At 39.7% G+C, this 25,297-nt stretch overlaps 1 protein-coding gene and 1 long non-coding RNA gene across 3 annotated transcripts in view; one reads left to right on the plus strand and one right to left on the minus strand.

Moving 5' to 3' along the window:
* SERTAD2 (SERTA domain containing 2) overlaps positions 1-14,534 on the minus strand; it is a 116,325-nt gene extending 101,791 nt beyond the window's left edge. For both annotated transcript variants that reach the window (XM_044926054.2, XM_044926052.2), the window contains exon 1: positions 13,770-14,534. The gene's annotated coding sequence lies outside the window, so the exon portion shown is untranslated. The remainder of the gene's footprint in view (positions 1-13,769) is intronic.
* Positions 14,535-14,689: 155 nt separating this feature from the next.
* On the plus strand, positions 14,690-16,920 carry LOC112578086. Its single transcript, XR_003102314.3, has 2 exons — positions 14,690-14,969; positions 16,198-16,920. It is a non-coding gene; the product is annotated as an uncharacterized LOC112578086 (long non-coding RNA).
* Positions 16,921-25,297: the final 8,377 nt, after the last annotated feature.

Consider the following 25,297-nt stretch of genomic DNA (forward strand, 5'->3'; position numbering starts at 1 on the left):
TAAGAACTTCTTATGGAAAGTGAAAACAATAAATGACCTGGGACAAAGAAGTTTGACCTCAGAATCCACTCCACGTAACTTTAGACCCCGCCCATGCGCTGTCGTCTCTGGGGTCGCACAGAGTCGGACACGACTGCAGCGACTTAGCACCAGCAGCAGCAGCAGCATGAGAAGCTCCAAGGCAATGCAGAAATGATAGAATCAAGAAAGAAAAAAAGACAAAGCTCTAGCAATTATTCTAATCATTAGAGTATGTAAGTCTTGAGTAGTAAGAGACAGATAATGCACTGCTCTCCAACCCACTTGTCACCCGGACTTTTGTTTCAACCTCTCAGGGAGACTAAAGAGTAGGGACAAGAAGCATAGTTGAAACATTTACCTGTGGGAAGGAGAAAAAGCAATTGAGTCAGCTCCAACTGCTTACCTTTGATTGGTTTTTACCTGCCTGATTCAGTATCTGTAGACAGGAATACATGCCCATCCAACTACTCATCTTAGCAATAAGCATGGCCAACTGTTTAGCTATTAACAAATGTTTCCTACCCATGACTTTTCACATCATGGCAAAACCAGCCTTACTCTAGTTAGGAAATTAAACTTTAGTTTGAGCTTTTGGATCTTGATCTTTGCTTTCTTTTCATTTCTTTTTTTAACACTGGGTAGTGGAAATAAAAACAAAATCTGGTGTCAGATGGGAAACAACAGCCATTTCACTTTTCCTTTCAGCCTCTGAGCCATCGGGAGCAAACCTTAGCTAAACAGTAAAAACATTTGTTACACAGCAAAGGGAATCTTGCCCACTAAACTTTTCTGCAAGGTACTAAAATTAAAAATTGGCCAAACAAAACCAGGCTTCACAAGTTAACGTCTTATGTCACCCTTTTTAAAAGTAACCAATAGCATTTTGAGGAGTTGCAATACCAAGCTCTAACTCCCCTGCCCCCAAACTCTTGCACTTTTAACTAAAATTATAGCCACAATGTCCCTTCTTGGTTTCTTTAATAAAATAAAATGTATTTCAGAGTTCCACATTCAATGTACTGCTTCATAATTTACAGTTTATAGAACTTTCACTTGAGATGTATAAGAAACATCAAAACACACTTAAGTTTTTTTAAAAAGCATCCCTCTGGCTGAAACAATTCATGCCAGCAGAAGCTTTGAATTATGGATGGAATGATTCAAAATCTGAGAGGTTTCAGTATTCACAGAGCTTACTACAGCAATAAGACATCTCATCAACACTAAATCTAAAACTTAAAGACAAAGTGAAAAAACTGTTAACTGAAAATTTAGGGACAAGCCAAAACTTGGCATCTTTCAAGTCAAAAGAGACACTGGACTTGCACCCTTCTTCTATTTTTGCCATGGAGGTTGGCAGCAATTAGTCTCTTGAGGGGTCAAGAAGAATCCAGTAGCTCTTCTTTGAGAATGATCCCATCATTTAGGAAGAAAATTTAGAAAAAAAAAAGTGAAGATCTTCCCAGGTAATTGGGTTGTGATGCAAACTTCATAAGTGATTCAGGAGTGCTTTAGAAATTCCATAGGGGAAAAAATGTGACAATCCTTCTCTACATATTTTGAGAAGGGCATGCCTGAACAAAGACCCTCCAGCGTGCACACATACTGGAAAACACATCTTTAGATGTGTTTAGATGTTTTCTCATGGTAAGTAAGAGAGGGTTCAAGACCAAACAATCCAGAAAAAACTGACATGTAAATCAGACACAATTCTATTTAGAAAATAAGGTCTAGAGAAACCAGAGCAGCTAAACTACCATGATAAGTCTGACATCCCCAAAACATCAAAGACCTGGTCCATCCTCAACTAATAAGATACTATATTTCAAGTACAGCACTTTTGCTGATTTTTCCACAGGACATGGTGCATTTCTTTGAATAAAAGGGGGAAAAATCTATTTCAACTCTGCTGTTTTTATGAATAGTGAAATTAAAGAGATCTGTGTTCCCATCAGATCTGTATTTTGATGAACATACATACACTGTTGACAGTTTCCCTTCCCTGGCTTTGAAATAATATAAACTGAAATATATAAGAAAAAAATAAGAAGGGCCAAGATAGATTAATGGAGGGTTCCTGACCAATGTGAAAAATTCATATAAAATGCTACAACCTAGATACTGAGGTAAGAGGACAGGTAAAAAACCAGTTGAAAGAGAGTCACTTAGTATATACTTACTAGAATGTAGTGTAGCAGGGTCAAAGGCAGACAGGATTTGCCATAAAATGGAAAGAAGAAAAAAATAGGAATCACCATTATTAAAATCAGTTATGTGTTTATTGCTTTACCTATTACATATCAAGGAATAATCACAGAGGTAGATATCACTGTTTCTAGTCAAAAGCAAGGAAAACGGAGACTTAGAGAGGAGTAATGAATACCGTTAGCGGTATACCTAACATCCATTCCTCCCTTCCTCTCCCTGAGAGAACCTCAGCCCTGCTTACCGTCCACACCTGTGGAGGTTTCTGACTTCTTCTGAATACCATAACATATGGCTCTGAACCAGCCTGAGGAAGGAGCCACAACAGAAGCAGGAGCCAGCAAGGAGTCCAGCTGGGAGCTGAGTGTAGCTAAGAGCCGGAGCTCAGAACTGACCAACCCTGGAGCCTGCCTTGCCTGTGATTTGTTGTGAAACAGTGAATTTCCTGATGATTCTAGCAAGCTTGGGAGTGGTTTCTGAAAGCATCCTAACTGATACATGAATTTAACTTCTCCAAGGTCACCTGCAGTAAGAGGCAGAGCGAGAATGAGGTAAGGTCATTTTGGCCCAAAATGGGGCTTCTTCCACTAAACCACACTGTGGCTGAACTTTCATAAATGTTTTTTCTCATGATAAGATCAAATGATGTTAGATCCAAAAAAGGATCTTACCTCAAACACATTAAAAAGGCATTTACTTTATGTAAATGTTTGAAGTAGTGACCTTACTTGCACATATCTTTGGCAAAAATTCTCAGATTTTCATATTCTGCAGAACTTCTCACTCCATTTGCATTTAATTTTTAGTAGAATGTGAATTTATACACATTTAATAAATGAAATTGAGCTCTTGAAAAGCATTCTGCTGCTGCTGCTGCAGCTAAGTCGCTTCAGTTGTGTCCGACTCTCTGTGACCCCATAGACAGCAGCCCACCAGGCTCCCCCGTCCCTGGGATTCTCCAGGCAAGAACACTGGAGTGGGTTGCCATTTCCTTCTCCAATGCATGAAAGTGAAAAGTGAAAGCAAAGTCACTTAGTCGTGTCTGACGCTGTGCGACCCCATAGACGGCAGCCCACCAGGCTCCTCCATCCATGGGATTTTCCAGGTAAGAGTACTGGAGTGGGGTGCCATTGCCTTCTCCGTGAAGAGCATTCTGAGTTATTATTAATTTTCCTAGGTGTGATAATGGTACTGTGGTTAAGTAGGAAAAATGTCCTTATTCTCAGGAGATGCATACTGAAATATTTAACGGTAAAAGAGTCAGGATGTCTAAAATTTACTTTCACCTGGTACAAAAAAGTATACACATAAAGAAAGGGAGACAAACAGTCATAAAGCTAATATAGCAAAAGATTAAGAATTACTGAATCTGGGTGGAGGAAATATGGGTCTTTTATTGAATTACTCTTTCAAGATTTATACATGGCTTAAAAGTTTTACAATAGAAAGTTTGGGTGTGGGGGAATATGGTGTGGGAAACAGCGCTGCAGAGCACAGTGTGGCTGTACACTGGAGTAAGTTAAGGATTTTCAAAAATACTGAAACCAGGGCCCCACCCTGGATTGTGGCCTGGGGAAGGGTGATTGTAATGCAGCCCTCTTGTATGGTAGAAAGAGCCTGGGCTTGAAAGTCACAACTCATTAATACCCTGACAATCCCAATCCCAGAAAAACAACTCTGAATTTTTTTCTAGAATGTTTTTTACCCATAAAAAAGTTGCTGTTTTAAAGTTAACATATTAATTCCAACAACAAAGAAACTTCTCTAGAAACATACATTGAGTGAGAGAAGGAAAACTAAATTAAAATTAGACCACGACTTTAACAGAATCTATATGACTCAATTCAGTCACTCAGTCGTGTCCGACTCTTTGCAACCCCATAGACTGCAGCACACCAGGCTTCTCTGTCCATTGCCAACTCCTGGAGCTTGCTCAAACTCATGTCCATCGAGTCAATGATGCCATGCAACCATCTTATCCTCTGTCATCCCCTTCTCCTCCTGCCTTCAATCTTTCCCAGCACCAGGGTCCTAAGCTGTGCTCAAGACCAGGAGGGCAAGACTTGGTTATTCCCTAAACAAATCTATTCAGAGTCTATGGTCCAATATGCCAAAATTTGACTTACAAAAATGCAATTTTATAAAAGGAACAATATTTAAGAAAAAGTATTAAGCCACTTAACCTCTCAAAAAAAAAAAAAGTCTTACTAAAATCATGCTCTTTACTCCACGCCAAGGATGAGTCACCATCTTGTTAAACTATAAGGAAAGGAGAATTCCTTGAAAAATACACAACTCCAATTCTCCAAATTCAAATTTGTGCAAATGACTTAAAGATACTCCAGTGAGCATTACATAGAGTAAAAAGCTCTCTAAGGTCCTATATCTAAATTTCAGTTGGCACATGAGTCTCCGTGGTTCCATTTGTCTTTCTTAAAATATATGTGTCTTGGGTATGGGATAGAAGTAAACAAACAGTAGATAAAATTTTAAAAGAAATAAAAAATAAATGACCAACTTTAAAAATATAATCTTACAGTAGAGATTTTTATCTTGAAAAACATACCTTACAACATAGGTTGTTTTTTAAGTTTCATTGATATGCAATAAATACATATATTTAAAATGTATAATTTGATAGTCATGACATATGTATATACCCTTGAAACCACCAGCAATCAGGATAATGAACATAACTATCCCAAGTGGCCTTTAAGTCAAATAGATACATGATGGTTCTAGCACAGATGCAGTTTTTAGGAAAAGAAACTCTTGATAGAATTGTTATTTAAAAAAAAAAAGAAAAGTCCACACAAGTGTCCAGATATTTTCATCAACAGATAAAACAAACATTAAAGCTTTAGATTCTTTCCCCTAATTTAAAGAGATAAGCACATATTGTATTATTCTAGCTTAGATTTAGGTCCAAATAAACAAATATACTCAAAAAACAAAGAAAATCTTGGTATTTTCAAATGTGCAGGAAAATGAAAACAAAAGCCATAGTAACAAGGCATTATATTTGAGAATTTAAACATATACACATCTGGATTTCAGCTAACTGCAAAGCAAAACAAATTAGAAAGATTACACCTACATATTACAGCAATATATAGACTTTCTAATTTTGGCATATTAGGCCCAGGACATGCCCATCTCCCAGGCAGGACTGGTCTGGGCAAAACTGAGGGAAAATGAGTGAGTCTTTGGTAACTGTCAAAAACTTCCCTCTCTACTTCTTTCCTCCTCTTTCAGTGTTTCTTCCATTTTTCAGGGAACACTCCTTGTGTACAGAACCCTCACTGATGTACCAGACCGCCCAAAGCTATGGAAAAATTTTTGTTCTCAAGAATCCAAACCACATCCATTATGTGTCCATACACAGATCTCCCTCAACTTACAAGAGGGTTACATTCTGATGAGACACATGTAAACTGAAAATACTCTAGGTTGAAAATATATTAAAAAAAACTACCAAATACCACAGCTTAGCTAAACCTACTTTAAACATGCTGAGAACACTTCCACTGGCCTACAACTGGGCAAAAACACTTAACACAAAACCTATTTTCTAATTAAGTATTAAATATCTCATGTAATTTGTTGAATACTGTACTGAAAGTGAAAAACGGAATGGCTGTGTGGTACAGAATGGTTGTAAGTACCCTGGTTACTTACCTCATGACTACCATCACAAGAGGATCATTTAGCATACCGTTGGTCCAGAAAAACTGTCAAAACTCAAAATTCCAGTTTCTACAGAATGTGTAGAACTTTCACACCTCTGTAAAGTCAAATCACTGGAAGCTGAACCCCGGTAATTTGGCTCATCTGTATTCTATTTCTGGGTGCAGAGTTTCTGCCTCCCATGGGGATAGCTAACAAATGTAATGAATGCCTAGGACACGTGCTCCATTTCCTTTCCGTCCTCCCTGAGCAGCTAGCTGCAGTGGCCAGAAAAGGGACTGTTCTACCCTTAGGTGTCTAATGCACAAAGAAGGCCCTCTTTGCCCAACTTAAAAGGAAGGATGAAAAAAAAGGAAGGATGGATTCCCATGAAGGCTGTCCAGGATTTCCAGGAGGCAAGTCCATCTGACCTAGCTTACTGTAGTGGCCTCTCCCAGACTTCCCAACAAGTTAGATCGCATATTGTTCAACACAAGAGACCATCTTCATGTGGGGATCTTTTCTCTCCCATCTGGACCGTGAACACCATTATGGACAGGTGCCATGTCTATCAGTCTCTGATTAGGGCTTCCCAAGTGGCTCCATGGTAAAGAATTCACCTGCCAATGGAGGAGATGCGTGTTTGATCCCTGGGTTGGGAAGATCCCCTGGAGAAGGAAATAGCCACCTACTCCAGTATTATTGCCTGGGAAATCCCATGTACAGAAGAGCCTGGTGGGCTACAGTCCATGGGATTGTAGAATCGGATACGATTTAGCAACTAAACAGTAGCAGCAGCAGCAACCCCCACGCACTTGGGACATGTGTTATATATAAACAAAAATAAAATAATTAATAAAAGTCATTATATCAGATTAGTGCTGCTGCTGCTGCTGCTGCTGCTGCTAAGTCGCTTCAGTCATGTCCAACTCTGTGCGACCCCACAGACGGCAGCCCACCAGGCTCCTCCATCCCTGAGATTCTCCAGGCAAGAACACTGGAGTGGGTTGCCATTTCCTTCTCCAATGCATGAAAGTGAAAAGTGAAAGTGAAGTTGCTCAGTCATGTCCGACTCTTTGTGACCCCATGGACTGCAGCCTACCAGGCTCCTCCGCCCATGGGATTTTCCAGGCAAGAGTATTGGAGTAGGGTGCCATTGCCTTCTTCGAGATTAGTGCTAGTTATACTGTAAAAACACATATATCTATTTTAATATTTGAGGTGAAAGGTACCCTAAGGGTTTTATTTGTTTAGGAAATTATATAGTTTTTATAATAATGGAAACAAAAGATTAGTTCTTTACGTACACTAGACACAGGAAATTTAAGATTTTCCTGTAAACTGTGCAGTATAGCTATGAGGACTACATTTCCATTGTGCAATTTTCAGTGTTACACATTTTTTTCAGGCTCTGTCACAAAGAAAACAAAGCAAAGGGAGAAAACAACTTCAAAGGTGTAAAGAAAAGCTAGGAGAAATTTCAGACCACGTCCACTGTAAGGTTTCCTGGGGTTCATAAACGAGGAAATTTCATGATTTCTGGTGGAAACATCGGCAACATTATGTTTTTAATGTTTCATCTCAAACTCAAATAAAAATGGTCAACTCGAATGCAGTTGTTTCAGGATTCACTTTTAGACCTTCACACTAAGTCAAAAGGCATAAAATCCATATGAAGAAATCTTAACATTTTTGTAGACCACTATTACATAATGTGGAGCTGTGACTACTCAAAGTAGTAGACAACTAGCTCTAAATATATATCAAAATAGTTTAGAATGTAATTTCTACAGGGACAATAATATTTGTTCATTTTCTTCACTGCTGTAATGTATTGCCTCGTAAAAGTAGCTGGCACATAATAAATGCTCAATAAATCTGTTGAATGAAATGAACAGAAGTCAGGAATGGGATACCGGTGTACAAAAAAAAAAGACCAAACTTCCTCTAAGAGGCATAGATTTTACAAAGGATAATTTCTGGAAAGTCTCATTTCACCAACTCCAAAATGCAGTTTATCTAATCTCATATTTGAATTGTTTAAATAAAAGTATAATGGAGCATTTGTTTTGTAAATCAAAAGGGGGATTCATTTCATTTAATCAAATAGAAAGGTCTTCTACCACTAATGTCTGAATAATGTGAAGTATTTTAAGAAACTACTAAACATTCTCTCCAAGTCAATGGATTTGGGTCCTTAGAAAATCTTTTTACTCAAAGGATTTTTATGTAAATTTTTTTATTTAAAAATACACATTTATTTTCATACTCCTTGATTTTCTCGGTAAAAAGAAGTCTTAAAAATCAAAACAAAAGTTAACTCAAAGGGATACATTTCAGTTGAGTTGAAATTATTGGAAGACAATAAAGCTGATGGTTACTTCATCAGGAACCATTAATCATTCAACAACGGCAAACCCTGGAAAACCTCAGTGGACAGGGTCTGGGGTTCTGTCTGGTTTTAACAGAGTTAAAAACAAAACAAAGGACCTGCTTTTCATGTCTCACGTGCTGTTCTCAGGCCTGCACGCCCCTTCAAATGGTCAGGTGGCCATAGTCACAGCTCAGACAGCCACCAGTGCTCATCAGGCACTGGGCGCCAAGCAATGGATGCTTGAGATGTTCTAAGGTAATGTAGACATAAAAAATTCTGTGGGTATCTCTCCAAAAAAGAGATTAACAGAAAAGCAAGAAATAATAAACACATCATTATTGTCCCTTTTTATCACCTCACATAAGTTAAAACTTGGTTTTAGGTTTACAAAATGGTTCCTTAAGTTTTGTGTAGATAAGATGATCAGAAAGTTCATCTTTTGAGATAGGGTAAAGCAAATTTTCTATATAGAAGGCCTTTGCCTCAGTCTCAGAAAAGCAGAATGAAATAGATGAAAACCCCTTTTCCATGCTTTAAACAGAGGCAAAGGCAAAAGAGAGCCAAAGAAAAAAACCAGCAGTAATCAAGGAAGAAGACCAGTGGAGAAGAAGAGCAAAATGAGAAAGACATCGCGTTAAAAGAAAGACAAATTCATGCAGTAATATTAAGAAAATTGAAAAACAGTGGTAGAATAAAACAAAGAAGGTTGTGAAAATCAGATAAAATTTAAAAGGTGGACTGTTTTGGTCATTTAGCAAGTTAAAAGCAAACATTCAATACTAAAGAATTGTATTAACATCACATTAAACTTTATAAACAACAGTGCGGACTATACATTCAGAAGTAGAAAAGAAATCTGATCAGTTTGAGTTTTCATCAACTGAATGTTCAGCAATAAGGACAAAAGGACAATATAGTTTTAAAAGTTGTTTTCTGCTTAGCAACCTTGCATTTAGGATCACTGTTTACCATACTTAATATTTAGTTGGAACAAAAGAAATATTTCTTTGTATGTCCTACTTGTTTTAATCAAGTCTTACTCTGAATAAACTAGAATTTCATTTCTACTTTAAAAAGTGATATAATACCATTAAGTTGTGACAACTCTTCTGTTAGTAACCATAGAGAGGAAAAGCTGAATTCAAAGAAACTGATATAATGTGCTAACTCTAGGCTTTCAATTTTTAAAGACTCAGAACTCACTTTTTGGGACAAGATAAAGAACTAGTTTCTTAAAATACAGCCTTTCCATACGTGTCTTCACTCACCTTCCTAAATAAAAGATTATATGGAATAAATGTAATCCTCTAAGCTACTATTTTCTGACACATGCACATTTCATTGTACTCAAGGTACAAAATGAGTGTCAGGAGGGGGTCCTGTACGTGCAAGTTTTACAATCTTTAATAAAATATATTATCTTCTAGATACATAAAGTTTGATCTTAGAACATCAACATGTGCTACAACCCAAGATACACCAAAACTTAATGTTAACATTTAAAATCCCTTCCAAAGTTCCTCGTCTCTTTAGGTACCTTATTCATTCTTCTGAACATACCAATAAGAAGTCTCCACAAATATAAAGTTAAAAGGAAAAAATGGCCTTAAGACAAAAGATCTAAAGTCACAATTTTTTAATAATGACAAAACAAATGTTCATTTCTAAATGTGAATGTTTACTTTGTATTTGCTTGCACTTTGTCATTCTCCAGTGCTTTTAAAAAGCACTTACAAATTACCCCTACAATGTCCCCTGTGAGTGAGGGCCAGGCAACTGCCTTCTCCACACTGAAAGAACTGGGAGAGTCTTGGAGGTTGAGTGTAATGCTCAGGGTCACGTGCCAGTTGGTAACATGGCTCAGTCTAGAGCTCCATGGACTTTAATTCTAAGTGTATGGCAACAGATGACACAAAAATAATTTTCTTCTCCTTTTGATCACTGACAAGAGTATACTGTTATCCATTTTCCTAATACTAAAAGACACGGATAGGCCCTAAAGGTTATTTCTATTCCTCTTTCCCTCTTCTTTCCAGACAATTCTTCATCAGAAACTTTGTTTTTTTTAAAAGCTGAGGACATCCTACATATCTGTAAAATACCAAAAGTACTCAACTCTCCTCACCAAAAAATGTTAAATAAAAGAAAAAGATGTGAGCTACAGAAATCATGTTGAAATCTGTCAAGCAAAAAATTAGACCTTCCATCCTGTAGAATATATGCTTCAGTGTAGTTTCTAAGTGCCTATAAATTAATTGTTTAAAGTTTCATTTTAGATTAACTGCTTTCAAAGTGTATGAACAAAAAAGGCAAGTTTTTAAAATTAATTGTTTTAGCCAATGAAAATGGAATATATTCAACTAAAATGGATTAACTGATTATTTGGTTAAACAAAGGATTATATATATAAAATTACCCACATTGTGCCAGATAGTTCACCCATTTGAAATGTTTTAACAATGTTATGGAACATTGTAACACTTCTGAGTAGATGAGTATTCAGATTTTGTTATGGAGGACATCTCTTTCATGAAAGATATTTCTTCCATTTTATACTTTCAGAGGGCATAGTAATTAAAGTGGTTTTACTGACAAGTAAAGCAGAATGATTCTATAAATGAAGCAGGTGGTACAGGCCTCATCAATTTTGCTTATTGAAAAAATATGTATTACCCAGTTGTATAATGCTAATTAAGTGTGTAATGAAGTTTAAAGTGTTTTATTTACTGATTACATATACCTTCTTTATGATTCCTGTTATACTATTTACAACAACTATTTGAAAAGGTAATTATTTATTAAGTATGCTGAAGAGAAAGAATTTCACTCTTGAATGGAAAAAGAAATAAAGCTTAGGTCCTTAAGGAAATTATGCTATTTTATTTCCACAGTGTTGGTTTGATAAGTTCACTTTTATTATTATTAATTCTGAAGCCAATAATAACATCACATCATCATTAAGGACATTCAAAATCTAATTTGTATAATCTATACTAATTATAATAACATCCAACATAGTGAAAGGAAGTTTAGGAATCAGAAAGTCTTTCAATTAAAAAAGAGACCATGTTAGGTATTAAGATGAGATATTTGGTAAGTACTTTTCAGAATATTTTAAGTTTAATCTTCAAAATAAAAATTATTTTCCTAATAAAACATTATAATTCCATTTCTATTTACAAAAATAGTAATTGAAAACATAAAAATTCAACTCAACAACACAAATAATAGTATTCTCCATAATATCACTTACAATGTCGTTTAACTACGAGAACAAGATTATTTAATCCATTCTACAACATTTATCAAGACTGTTATGTACCAGGCACAATGCTAGGCACCTGAGATTAAATCATGAATGAAATACTACTCTTATCTGCAAAGAGCTTTGTGTTTAGCAGAGGAGAAAATCACATGTAACAGCAAATGCATGATACGTACCATTATAATAGAGGTATCCATACTCTGTTGTGCAAGTTAAAATCAAAAAGTAATCAGCTCAACTCATCCAATAACTAAATTTCATAAAAACTCGTATAAACTTTACTTAAAAGTGTAAATCCCAAAAAACATTGTGCAGGTGGATAAGAACTCTGCTTATTTCACTGACAGTACTAATTCTTTATCTTTACAAAAAGCATACTTCTAAAAAATATAGTCACTCACGTTTCTAGATGTACTACGAACAGAGCAAAGAATTAAACTTGAAAATATGTACTAAACACTGGTCTAAACTCATTCTGACCTCATGATAACCCTATGAAGAAAATTTTTCTATTAATCCCCACTTTATAGATGGGGAATCTGAGGTTGATTTGGCCAAGATTACAAAGATAGCAGGAGGAAATACTGAGACTTGAACCTACAGAGACTGGTTATGGAGGTCCCCTTCTTAACCACTATAACAGACACCCTCTCAGGGGGTGATGATGATGACGATGGAGATAGGGCAGCTAACACCAAGCGCTCCGTGACCTGTGCCCTCTCACTTACCCTTAAGGCAACCCTTAGAGGGGAAAGTCATCCCTCCCATTTACAGGAGAAAACCCTCACAGGCCAGGTTTGAACTTGCCTAAGGTCAGTCAGCCATCCTGGGACCGTGGCTAGATTCAAACTCAGGCAGCGCGGCTTCCCTGTGTTATAAGGCCTCTGAATGATTTCAGTCTTAAACACTCATGAAAAAGGCCACATGATGAAATGTATTAAACAATTCAGAAAGGCTTTGTATAAGTCTTCCTGAAGCACTCTGCCAGGTTTGGGGGCTTATGACAAGCATTTCCTTATGACAGCATTTACATTTGAGTCAACTTTACTACTTTGGGCTGATCATAAACACATTGCTCCTCTTTAAAAAGAAATTTTTCTGTAGAAACTTGGCAGACTTCAGTACAGGAACAGTCTATTCTTTACAATTAAATTTAGCAACAACTTATTCTGGTTAGTCTGAAAGAAAAGGAGAGAATGAACTACTAAGAGGCCTTTCGTGTACTTTAATATTTCAAAACATGTTTGGTTTGGCCTAATTTGAATCTTGTGGACAAGTAGACCAGAACTTGATTCAAAAAGAATAAGTACCATTTTAAACAGGCTGAATTCTCAAACGTAACCTCAGAAGGCGATTCAGAGTAAGTATTTCTCATAATTTTTATTTTTACCTCAAATTAAATACTAAAGATGCATAGGGCAAGTCTTATAAAGCATATATACGGCCACGCATGTGTACTTTTGAACAGCCTGCAACCAAGAAACCAAATTAAAATTTTGCTCAAGAGCAATCAAGTATACAAAAAAGGGCTATCAAAAGATAAAAAAAATCCTTATTTGTCTTTTAACACACCCCACTGTGCCCAGTGACCAGGAAATAAAAAATTCTGTGTTATAATTTCTGGCTAGAATAGAGGTGAGCTAAAGATGAAGTGTCAAACTGGATTTCCATCTTACCTCGCTTTCCTCCAACAGGTTCAAAGACTTTGTAATCTTTACATTAATATTGAATTATCTTTTCTTTTTTTTTCCAAAAGAGAACCTACGAAACTATTTAAAAATAAAAACAGCAAGACATGCCACTAGGCAACCTGTCTTCTCGTGGTCTATCTCATTCAAATCAGACGTACCTTTTGCTTTGCCTTTACTGAATAAAAGTTTAACTCTGATTTGGAAGACAACGTACCCATTATTAGCCGTCTGACACTTTTTGCAGGTCATAGAGTCTATCAGTTCAATTCGCTGATTATGACCGCTCACTAAGAAAGCTTGCCATTACCGCTCATTTTATAAGCGTTGGCAATACCTAGAAATACAGCAAGGCTGGTGAATAAGGAGTCGAGGGGCGGGGGAAGAGGGAGCGAGGGAGGAAGGCAGTCGCCACCTCAAATCCACACCGGACCGGGAACCTCCAGTCCACAGCGCGATCCCTTGCCCTCCCCAAAGTGGACCCGCTACATTTTCCCAGACCCTCCCTCCGCCCCAACACCCACCCCCGCTAACCCAACACAGCACTCACCCTTCAGCGAAGTCGGCACCCGGTCCAGCTCCGAGACGGGTCGGGGTGGCAGCGAGGGAGGGGACGTCTGGGCTGTGGGCGGGGGGTGTCGGTGCGTCACTAGAGTGCAGGACGGTGAGTTCGAGGGGTGGGAGTGGAGCGGAGCAGGGAAACCAAGTCACTGCCGAAAAGGGACGAGGAGCAACGAGGGGATGGAGGAGAAAGCCCCTTCCCTAAAATAAGCCCACCGGCCCCTGCGACCCCCCTGTCCCAGGAAGGGAAAATAAAATCCGGGGAAATAAAAAGACTGACAAATAAACCTCTAAAACGATGAGAAGCAAGGATCAGACTTTAATTTAAAGGGGGGAGACTGAGCGAGGGCTGGAGGAGTGACAGAAGTGGCTCTATGTCTATCCCATGCCTTTGCAGTCCCCAAGCGGAGGAGGAGGCTGGCTGAGGGGAAGTTGCAGCGGCTCCCAAGGAGGAGGCGGAGGAGGCGGAGGAGGAGGTTACACCGTAACAAGTACAGACAGACAGCCATGGATCAGAGGGGCGCTGCGTGCAGGGGCGGCCGCGGCGGGGCGAGCGGCCGCGGCAGCAGCACCGCCTGCTCGGCTAGCTCAAGACATTTAATTGGATTGATGGGTTGTGCAGTGACTCACAGACTTTACAGAGTCGTAAAGCAGTCCCCGCCCAGCTGGACAGGGGAGATGCGGTGGGGACGGCAAGGGAAAGGGGGGCTGTGAAAGAGCCGGGAGGGGAGGAGGAGAGTGAGAGGGCGAGGCGTTGTGGGGGGCGGGGAGCGAAGCGGAATCACCCAATGCCGAAGCCCGCCGCTCCGACGGGCGTGGGGGTCGGCCAATGACGGTGCGGCTCGATAGGCGGCAGGCTTCGCCCCTGGCCCAATGAGTCTTCTAAGGACACTGCCGCTAACCGGGCGGGGGGAAGTGGAGTGGGGGGTGGGGAGTGGTGGGTGGACGTTGAAGTAGGGAGGGAGCGGTGGAGAGAAAGATGAGGCACCGGAGACCGGCGGAGTCACTCAGCTCTCCTCGCTCCAGAAGTGCGCCTTCTGCCAATCCGAGGGCCGCATGGGGGTGATGGACGCAAGCGTGTGCCCAATGAGGAGGAGAAGGTGCCGCTCCGAGCCACAGGGGAAGGAGTGGGCGGGCCAAGGTCCTCCCCTCCCTCCGGCACCCGGGTCCTCCCTCCCGCCCTGTTCAGGTCAGTCACGCAAATAACAGTGTGAGGGATGGGGCCGTGCGGGGGGGTGGGGGGTGGGGCGGCGGAGGGGCCGCGCTGCAGAAGGCGTGACAGCGATAGGGACTGGCTGTGCTGCCGACTCCGCACCGACCGGAGGAGGCGATGAAGAAGGCTGGCTCCTTACTCAGCCTTCAAGCTGCTGCTGTTGCTGCCCAGCCTCTGCCCGGCGCTGCCTGGGAGCCCCTGCGGCCAAACCCCACTCCCGAGTGGCAGACAGATGTGGAGTAAATCGGATCAAAACTTTGCCTCCCGTCGGTGCTGTGCCCACTCTCGCAGACAGCTCCGTGTGACGTCTGTGGGGCTGTGCTCCGGGAGCCGAGGGAGCTGGACGCCAAGACCGGAGGCATTTCCCTCCTTGCTTGCCTGTGTTCTGGGGAAGTCAGAGTAGGGTGTGGACAGGTTGAAACACCTCCTGAATACATAACATTTCTTTATTGGGTTTCTGGAAAAGGTACTTAACCTGACGTGAGTGAAGCTGTGTGGGCTTTGTGCGTGTAAATATCAGCTTCCTCCAGCCCTTGCTCCCGCATGCATTACTCTTTTTCTCCCACTTCTCTGCCCACTCTCTCACCTTGGACCCTGACACCTTGTACTCACTACTAGATCTCGCTGCTCATTCCCCGGAGCTAACGGCTTTTTCTCAGTTTCTTGCCTACTGTCTAGGAATTATTGTACACACCTTAACACTGCACGCACTTGTACTTGAAAGTAACTGGGATCACTAATGAACCTGAACAGAGGTTCCGGCAAAAGAAATACACTGGCAAAAATCCACCTTCTTAACCACAAGGTACATTTCTGCAGGTTATTGAAATTTATGACATTTGCTTCCTATTAAAAAACCAAGGAAAGACAAATCACGTATCACATCCCTAGAAAAAAAGATTTTCCAGTCCACTTAAAATACTCAGTATCCATTTTCTTTAGACAAGTCAACTGGAGAGACCTAGGATTGACTTGTGGTCTTGAAGGGAGCAAGATCATTTTTTCCCCATGATTATCAGAGTAAAACCTACAGTGGTCTGGAATTCAGAGGAGAGGTAGTAAGTGAACAATAAGCCTTAAGGCTTACCCTAGTCATACGGAGGCTTTCCTTGATTACTGTTGTTTTAAGATAGGGATCCTTCCCGTAAACTGTAATTGTGACACTCAGCCTGACACCTCTTGCCTCTTCTCTTTCTGATTTTAGCCTTATTCCATGATGTCGGCCTGCCTCCTGAGTCCACCTAAGAAAATGAACGAACTTGCGCACTTCCTATAGTGCCCAGATTGTGTATGCATTGCCCCTCAGTGTGTTGAAACCTCTTTGCGGTTTGGCAATGCAAGGACGCCAGCATCGTCATCCCAGGACATAATGATATTCAGGAGGGGGGCCGTGTTCCCTTAGCCAGGTCACCCTGTGACGATTGAAACACACTAAATCCCTCCTGTGGGAAGAATCAGCTCCATTTCTAGTGTGGGCTATGCTACTACATTTAAGAATGTGCTAATGATACTTTCAGAAAGCCTATTTCATATTTCTCTTGCTGTGAGGTCATTTTATGACTCAGGTGAATATAACTGATTGTGGTGTTATCTTACATACTATGAATGCCACTAAAAACATAAGATTTTGAGTCTAAACTACACTAGAGGATCTTTCAGAGGATCTCCAAATAGCCAGGGTTAGCCTCCTGTGGCAGAAGTTGCTCCCTTGTCAGTTGTTATTGGCATGCCTCCAGTCCCCACCATGTGTCATCTTCTAATTCTGTGCTCACCCTATTCCAGTATTTCTTAAATGGTTGTCTTAGGCCCACCTAGATTCCTGAGTTTGCTCTCAGACCTACTGAATCATCATCTCTGTAAGCTGGTCATGGGCTTCTGCATTTTTAGCAAATATGCCCGTGACATGAATAAATATTAAAAAATCAAATGTTTCATTTGAAACCCCCGTTTTATTCCTTTCTTTTGAAAATTTAAGAACTGTTACTTATTTATTCCTTCCTTTTTTCTTTCTCACACATATCTCTTTCCTTTTTTCCACATATATTCCTTTCTCTTACACATTTTTTCTCTCATTTTTGTGATCCCTTACCTTTCTATATTTCTTGTGCACAGGATTGTGTAATACACTGGCAGGGTAATCCCTAAAAAAAAAAAAAAAAGGTGAAGTTGGCAAATTGCCTTTGATAAATACCATAGGTATACTTTATAACTACACCATTTAAAATGTATACTAAGTCAAATAGATGTATAAGCTTAAAAATAACACTGTAATTGATGTTATGTATAAATTTCAGTATGTGTGAAACTTACTAGTTTATGATTTCAAAGTATACAAAAAGAATTTTTTACATGGGGGAGTCATGTTTCAAAATGCAAATTTCAATGTACAAATGATTTGTTACTATCATTTTCTAAACAATGGAGTGAGACTAATGATGTACTAAGAACTGTTATGGTTACCAAAAAAAATAAAAAGTGCTATATGAGATTTTTGTTATCTCAAAGAGCTTAAATACAACTCACATGAACCAGGAAGCAAAAGTACATCCTTTATTGAAGATGGAGGTTTCAACCCGAGTTTCATTAGCATTCCTACAGATACAGCCCAAATGAACATTAGCTCACAATCCAAATTACGGAATAAATGAATTAAAAAGTCGTAATCAGCAAGAGGAGGCAGAGGCAGAAAAAAAGGAAAATTAGAATTAGATTCTAAATCTGAAAAAGAACAAGAATAGGCCCATTTGCTTATGAACATATATGCAAAAAATTCTAAATATTAGCTAACTGAATCCAACATTCTTACTCCGGAAAAACTAGAAGAAACCTTGAGACTCATTTCCCTCCCTTTATTTTTTTTCCCCCTCTTTAGAATATACTTGTCTAGCTACCTGTCTAGCCGTTTATAATGAAAATGTAATAAATCAAGTAGGGCTTATTTCAGAAATTCAAGTATGATTTAACATCAGAAAACCTATCCAAATATGTACCTCAAGAAGGCTAAGAGATAAAGCATTGGAGAATGTGCATCCCTTATTAATAATAGAAACTTTCAGAAAAATTAGGAATAGGAAGAAATGTACTTAACTTTATGAAGGACCAAAAATGTACTGCAAAATATTATTAATGGATTAACTTTAACACATTCCATTTAAGTGTTGGGATCAAGACAAGTTTGCCACAGCTGCTCAAATGATATTGAAAGTCCTGGCTGACAAAATAAGATTTGTAATAAAAGGATGAAGAAATTAAATGGAAGAATCAGAAGGCAAGGGATAAAATCGGGATTTTTGCAATAATATGATCAACCACATAAAACACGTAACAGAAACAATAAGCTATGAGAAATACTACAAGAAAGCCACAAAATGACAGCGAGCAATTTTTTTCTCTTTCTTCCAGACCTACTCTTTTATGGGGCACATGACCAACCAGAATAAAGACAATGTTTGCTAGCCTCCTTGGTAGCTAAGTGTGGCCACATTCTAGGCAATGGGTTAAAAGCAGATCTGGTGCACACATTCCTAAAGGGAAAGAGTATGCTTCATCCTCTTTCCTGCCATCTGAAATGAGATACAGTAGCTGGAGCTTCAGCAGTCATCTTAGACCATGAGCTGAGGTTGGATATGGAAACCACACACAGAGAAACTAGAAAGAAGGCACCTTCTGTACCAGCACCAACCTTAAAGCAGCTACCTCCAGACTTCTGGAACTTCTTGAACACACCTCCATCTTATTTGTGCCACTCTTATTTTAGTTTGTGTGTGTGTGTGTGTGTGTGTGTGTGTGTGTGCATGTATGTTGTTACAGACAGCCAAACCTAATCCTACATGATATAGCAACATTTCCAAATTCAAAATCATTTTGTGAAAACCAGAAGTATACTTACATACTAGTACTAAAAAACTAAAAATAAGATACTATTTACAATAGCAAGAAAACTCTAAAAGTCTTTGGGGATTAACCTAAAAAAAATGCACAAAACTTTCATGAAAAAAAAAAAAAAAACGTTAATACTGGACTTCCCTGGCAGTCCAGTGGTTACAACTCTACCCTTCCATTGCAAGGGATGCAGATTCGATCCCTGGTTGGGAAACTAAGATTCTGCACACTGCGTGGTGCGGCCAAAAAAAAACAGACTAAAGAAAAAATGTTAATGCTATTTAAAGACTTCAAAGAAGACCTAAATAGGGGTGTGTATAACGTTTGTGGATAGGATGAAGTAACGTTACTAAGATAATTGTGTGTGTATGTGTGTGTGATTAGTTGCTAAGTCGTGTCTGACTCTTTGCGACCCATGGACTGTAGCCTGCCAGGCTCCTCTGTCCGTGGGATTTTCCAGGCAAGAATACTGGAGTGGGTTGCCATTTCTTTCCTCAGGGCATCTATCTTCTTGACCAAGGGATCAAACCTGTGGCTCCTGCTGCATCTCCTGCATTGCAGGCAGATTCTTTAACCGCTGAGCCACTGAGGAAGCCCACTAAGATTTTAATGATCTCTAAATGTATTCATAAACTCAGTGCAAACCATTCAAACTTGTAACAGGATTTGAAGAATTTAAACATTCTCAAATATATATGGAAGATTAAATTCCATTATAATCTGGTCATTTTTAAAAATAAAAATCAGAGAGGGGAAATTTACCCTTCCAGATAATAAGACATATTATAAGTCATAGTAGCAGACATGTAAAACAGAGAACCAGAATACACAACTCAGAAACAACCCATTTACCTATGTGAACTTTGTATGTGATAATGGTAACATCACAAATCTATGAGGAAATCATGTAGAGATAGTCAACTATCACTACAATAATAATACCATATAACACCTGAAATATCAGTGACTTATTAAAGCCATTGTTTTTTCTCTTTCATAGGTCTGTATGTGAACTGAGACTCTGCTGATTCCGTCTGGTTAAGACTTGGTTGGACTCAGCTGAGCTTTGCTCCAGGACACAGGTTAAATTCAGGTCTTTATCACATGTCTCTTTCTGGCAATGACAGGAGCTCAAGAGGTGAAGTCAAGTCACTCAAACACATTTAACACTTCTCCTGCCATCACATCTCCTAATATTCCATTGGTCAAATAAGTCACATGGCCAAGTCCACCAAAGTAGTGGAAGGTGCTGCAAAACCACATGGCAAAGAGCATGGGTATATAATTCTATAACCAGGAGGATGTGAAGGATTGGGAAAAATAATCCAACCTAACAGAAAAGTTTTGTTTCATACATAATGTTGGAAAAATTGGTTCACCATAGAGAAAAAGAAAGTTGCATCCATATCTTATACCATTTGCAAAGGTAAAATTTCAATGAATCCATTCAGTTCAGTTCAGTCACTCAGTCACGTCCGACTCTTTGCGATCCCATGAATGCAGCACGCCAGGCCTCCCTGTCCATCACCAACTTCCAGAGTTTACTCAAACTCATGTCCATCGAGTTGGTGATGCCATCCAGCCATCTCATCCTCTGTCATCCCCTTCTCCTCCTGCCCCCAATCCCTCCCAGCATCAGAGTCTTTTCCAATGAGTCAACTCTTTGCATGAGGTGGCCAAAGTACTGGAGTTTCAGCTTGAGCATCAGTCCTTCCAATGAACACCCAGGACTGATCTCCTTCAGAATGGACTGGTTGGATCTCCTTGCAGTCCAAGGGACTCTCAAGAGTCTTCTCCAACACCACAGTTCAAAAGCATCAATTCTTCGGCGCTCAGCTTTCTTCACAGTCCAACTCTCACATCCATACACGACCACTGGAAAAACCATAGCCTTGACTAGACGGACTTTTGTTGGCAAAGTAATGGCTCTGCTTTTTAATACGCTGTCTAGGTTAGTCATAACTTTCCTTCCAAGGAGTAAGCGTCTTTTAATTTCATGGCTGCAATCACCATCTGCAGTGATTTGGGAGCCCCCCAAAAATAAAGTCTGACACTGTTTCCACTGCTTCCCCATCTATTTGCCATGAAGTGATGGGACCAGATGCCATGATCTTAGTTTTCTGAATGTTGCCTAAAAATGAAAGGGAAAACTGTAAAGCTAATAGAAATTAAAAGCAGAAGAATTTCTTTGGAATCTTGGGATAGGAAAAGATTTCTTCAAAGACTCTGAAAGCATAAAGTATAAAACCAAAAGATTGATGAACTTGACTTTATCAAAATTAGTTTTCTGGTCAACAAAGAACATCATAAAACAAGAGAAAGTTGATAGATTGAGGGGTGTTTCCAAACCAAGAAGAGATTAATGTCTACAATATGCTAGGAATTCCTGCAAATCATTGAGAGAAAAACAAAAAAAAAAACCAGGAAACACAATAGAAAAATAGCCAAAGGATATGAACAGGCAAATTTACAGAAAGGAAGCTTGAGAGACTGACAACTGGAGGAATAGATATATTGTATAACATGGGGACTATAGCAAATATCTTATAATAACTATAAACAGAATATAGCCTTTAAAAATTGTAAATCATGATATTGTACACCAGTTGACTCATTGGAAAAGACTCTGATGCTGGGAGGTATTGGGGGCAAGAGGAGAAGGGGACAACGGAGGATGAGATGGCTGGATGGCATTACTGACTCAATGGACATGAGTCTGAGTGAACTCCGGGAGTTGGTGATGGACAGGGAGGCCTGGCGTGCTGCGATTCATGGGGTCGCAAAGAGTCGGACACGACTGAGCTATTGATCTGATCTGATCTGATAGTCATTTTGGAGTTATCTGGAAATAGGTAATAAAATGTAGCATGTGGGGACTTCTCTGGTGGTCCAGTGGTTAAGACTTTGCCTTCCAGTGCAGGGTCTGCTGCTTCGATCCCTAGTTGGGGAGGTAAGATCCCACATGCCTCCCTGTACAAAACACCAAAGCATAAAACAGAAGCAATATTGCAACAAATTCAATAAAGACTTTGAAAATGGTCCACATCAAAAGAAAAGAAAAAGTAGCCTATGTTTTCCTAATGGCCCAGCAGTTTCATTCCTGGGAATATATACCTTTAAGAAAATCTTGAAACATGTCCATAAAAGGGTACAACTGAGAATAGTCATCATAGCAGCACTTGAAGTAGCAGCATGTTGTTGGCAAGCTTAGTATGTATCACTGTGCAATACAGAGAGGAAATAAAATGTAGCAGATACTATGGAATAACAAGCAGCTGCTAAAAGTAGTGCACTAAATGTATGTCTTACAACATGGATAAATCTTTAAAATGTTTTATACTGAAAAAGGATAAGAAACAAGAAAACAGTGTAAGCCCCGGGCCTTGGGATGTCTTTCACTAAAGGGTACATGAGTGTTTTTCATTTCTGCTCTTAGCTGGGGCACTTTGAAGGAGGGATAAGAAGGTGCTGTTGTGATTCACTTTTAACTCAAATATTTCCTTCTAGTTTTCACATGAGGTTGTTGCAGGTTTTCATGCAGGTCCTTCCCTCTTACCCCCTAAGTTTGGAGATAGATTGGTAATTTTTCAAAAAGATTTAAGGGTTTTCTAATCTTAAAGACAGGCGGAATGGATGTGATGGCTCTTGAAGTTTCTCCCAGCCCCATCAGGTTAAGAATCTGCCCCAAGCAGACATGTGGGAAACACAATTGATTCCCACAAAGGTACACTGAGAACAGCCGCTGCTTGGGTTATACTGCCTTAAAAGCTTGTCTCTGCCCTAAACTATCCTTAATGGCTCATTACTAGCATATGAAATTCTGATGCTTAGTAATGCTACGCTATGATTTCATGGCCCTCAAAGTCCAGGAATTTGCCAGAGTCCAGGTGGGGAGTTCCACAGAGCGGCAGCCCACACACTTCCAGGAGGACTAAAAAACACGTGCAGGCTTCTCTCTGACTAGCTTTGGTCCCCGATTTCTGCAGAAGCTAGGATGTGATTTTGCAGAGATGACTTTCTTGAGATCAAATATCTTACGACTCTCATTTAGGGTCTGTAAGACTCATCACCAGGTCCCAGTATTGGGACATTAATGTGAGCTCACATGTATTATGTAACCCTAAAAAGAGCTAATGATTTATCCATCAGTAGCTTCTGTAACTCCTGGGAGCTGTGTAATCCAATCATCCCATATTTGTTCAACCATTACTAACAGAGTTCTAGGGAGTTTTGAGAGATGAATTAGGAAAAGTAGATTGAACCCAGATTATAGAACCTAAAATGTCTGATTAGGAGTTTCAATTTGTAGGTTAAAGCAATAGAGAGTCTTTGAAGGTGTTTGAGAAAGGTCTGATGAAAAAAAGAGTGTTTTAAATTTAAGGTAGAAAATGTTTATTGAGAAAATGGACAGTTATTAAGTCCCTATTATAGGAAAGCTCCATGGTAAGCACTACTGTGAAAGTGCTACACTCAATATGCCAGCAAATCTGGAAAACTCAGCAGTGGCCACAGGACTGGAAAAGGTCAGTTTTCATTCCAATCCCAAAGAAAGGCAATGCCAAAGAATGCTCAAACTACCACACAATTGCTCTCATCTCACACGCTAGTAAAGTAATGCTCAAAATTCTCCAAGCCAAGCTTCAACAGTACGTGAACTGTGAACTTCCAGATGTTCAAGACTGGATTTAGAAAAGGCAGAGGAACCAGAGATTAGATTGCCAACATCCGTTGGATCATCGAAAAAGCAAGAAAGTTCCAGAAAAACATCTACTTCTGCTTTATTGAGTAGGCCAAAACCTTTGACTGTGCGGACTACAACAAATTCTGGAAAATTCTTAAAGAGATGGGAATACCAGACCACCTGATCTGCCTCTTGAGAAATCTGTATGCAGTCAGGAAGCAACAGTTAGAACTGGACGTGGAACAACAGGCTGGTTCCAAATAGGAAAAGGAGTACGTCAAGGCTGTATATTGTCACCCTGCTTATTTAACTTATATGCAGAGTACATCATGAGAAATGCTGGGCTGGATGAAGCACAAGCTGGAATCAAGATTGCCAGGAGAAATATCAATAACCTCAGATATGCAGATGACACCACCCTTATGGCAGAAAGTGAAGAAGAACTAAAGAGCCTCTTATTGAAAGTGAAAGAGGAGAGTGAAAAAGTTGGCTTAAAACTCAACATTCAGAAAACTAAAATCCTGGCATCTGGTCCCATCACTTCATGGCAAATAGATGGGGAAACAGTGGAAACAGTGTCAGACTTTATTTTTTGGGGCTCCAAAATCACTGCAGATGGTGATTGCAGCTATGAAATTAAAAGACGCTTGCTCCTTGGAAGAAAAGTTATGACCAACCTAGATAGCACATTAAAAAGCAGAGACATTACTTTGCCAACAAAGGTCTGTCTAGTTAAAGCTGTGGTTTTTCCAGTAGTCATGTATGGATATGAGAGTTGGACTATAAAGAAAGCTGAATGCCAAAGAACTGATGCTTTTGAACTGTGGTGTTGGAGAAGACTCTTGAGAGTCCCTTAGACTGCAAGGAGATCCAACCAGTCCATCCTAAAAGATATCAGTCCTGAATATTCATTGGAAGGACTGATGTTGAAGCTGAAACTCCAATACTTTGTCCACCTGATGTGAAGAACTGACTGATTTATTTGAAAAGACCCTGATGCTGGGAAAGATTGAAGGCAGGAGGAGAAGGGGATGACAGAGGATGAGATGGTTGGATGGCATCACTGACTCAAAGGACATGAGTTTGAGTAAACTCCAGGAGTTGGTGATGGACAGGGCAGCCTGGTGTGCTGCAGTCCATGGGGTCGCAAAGGGTCAGACATGACTGAGCGACTGAACTGAACTGAAGTGAAGCACAAGAGGAAGAAGGTCCTTGCCTTTAAGGAATTTATGCTCACTAGGTGTTCTGTTTTTGTTTTTAATATGGGGTGGGGCACTATTCTGAAATTTTAACCAGTGTGATTTTCCTATGCTTTCTGTATCCCAGCCTGTTCCCTCAGGGTATGGCTATTACACGGCAGAGATTTAGAAAGAAGAGTCATCTCTTGACTTCTAGGTCTTGAAATGGACTTTAGGAAGTCACAGCAGAGACAAAAGTTTTAGAGAAAAGGCCTGGGATTTCTTGAGCTGCAAGGCAACATAAACTATAGGTTTGGAATTATAATTTGCAGTGGGGGGAGAGGTGGCCCAAAAGGTACTGTTAATGGTTTTCCCACATCTCTCTCAACTTGCCATGTTTAAAAAAAAATTGTTGTTTCATGTTATTCTAAGTAAACAAAGGGACTTCCCTCATGGCTCAGTGGTAAAGAACACGCCTGCCAATGCAGAAGACACAGGTTTGATGCCTGGGTCAGGAAGGTTCCCTGGAGAAGGAAATGACAACCCACTCCAGTATTTTTGCC

Source organism: Bubalus bubalis, chromosome 12, assembly GCF_019923935.1.
Source record: "Bubalus bubalis isolate 160015118507 breed Murrah chromosome 12, NDDB_SH_1, whole genome shotgun sequence".
Classification (NCBI taxonomy): domain Eukaryota; kingdom Metazoa; phylum Chordata; class Mammalia; order Artiodactyla; family Bovidae; genus Bubalus; species Bubalus bubalis.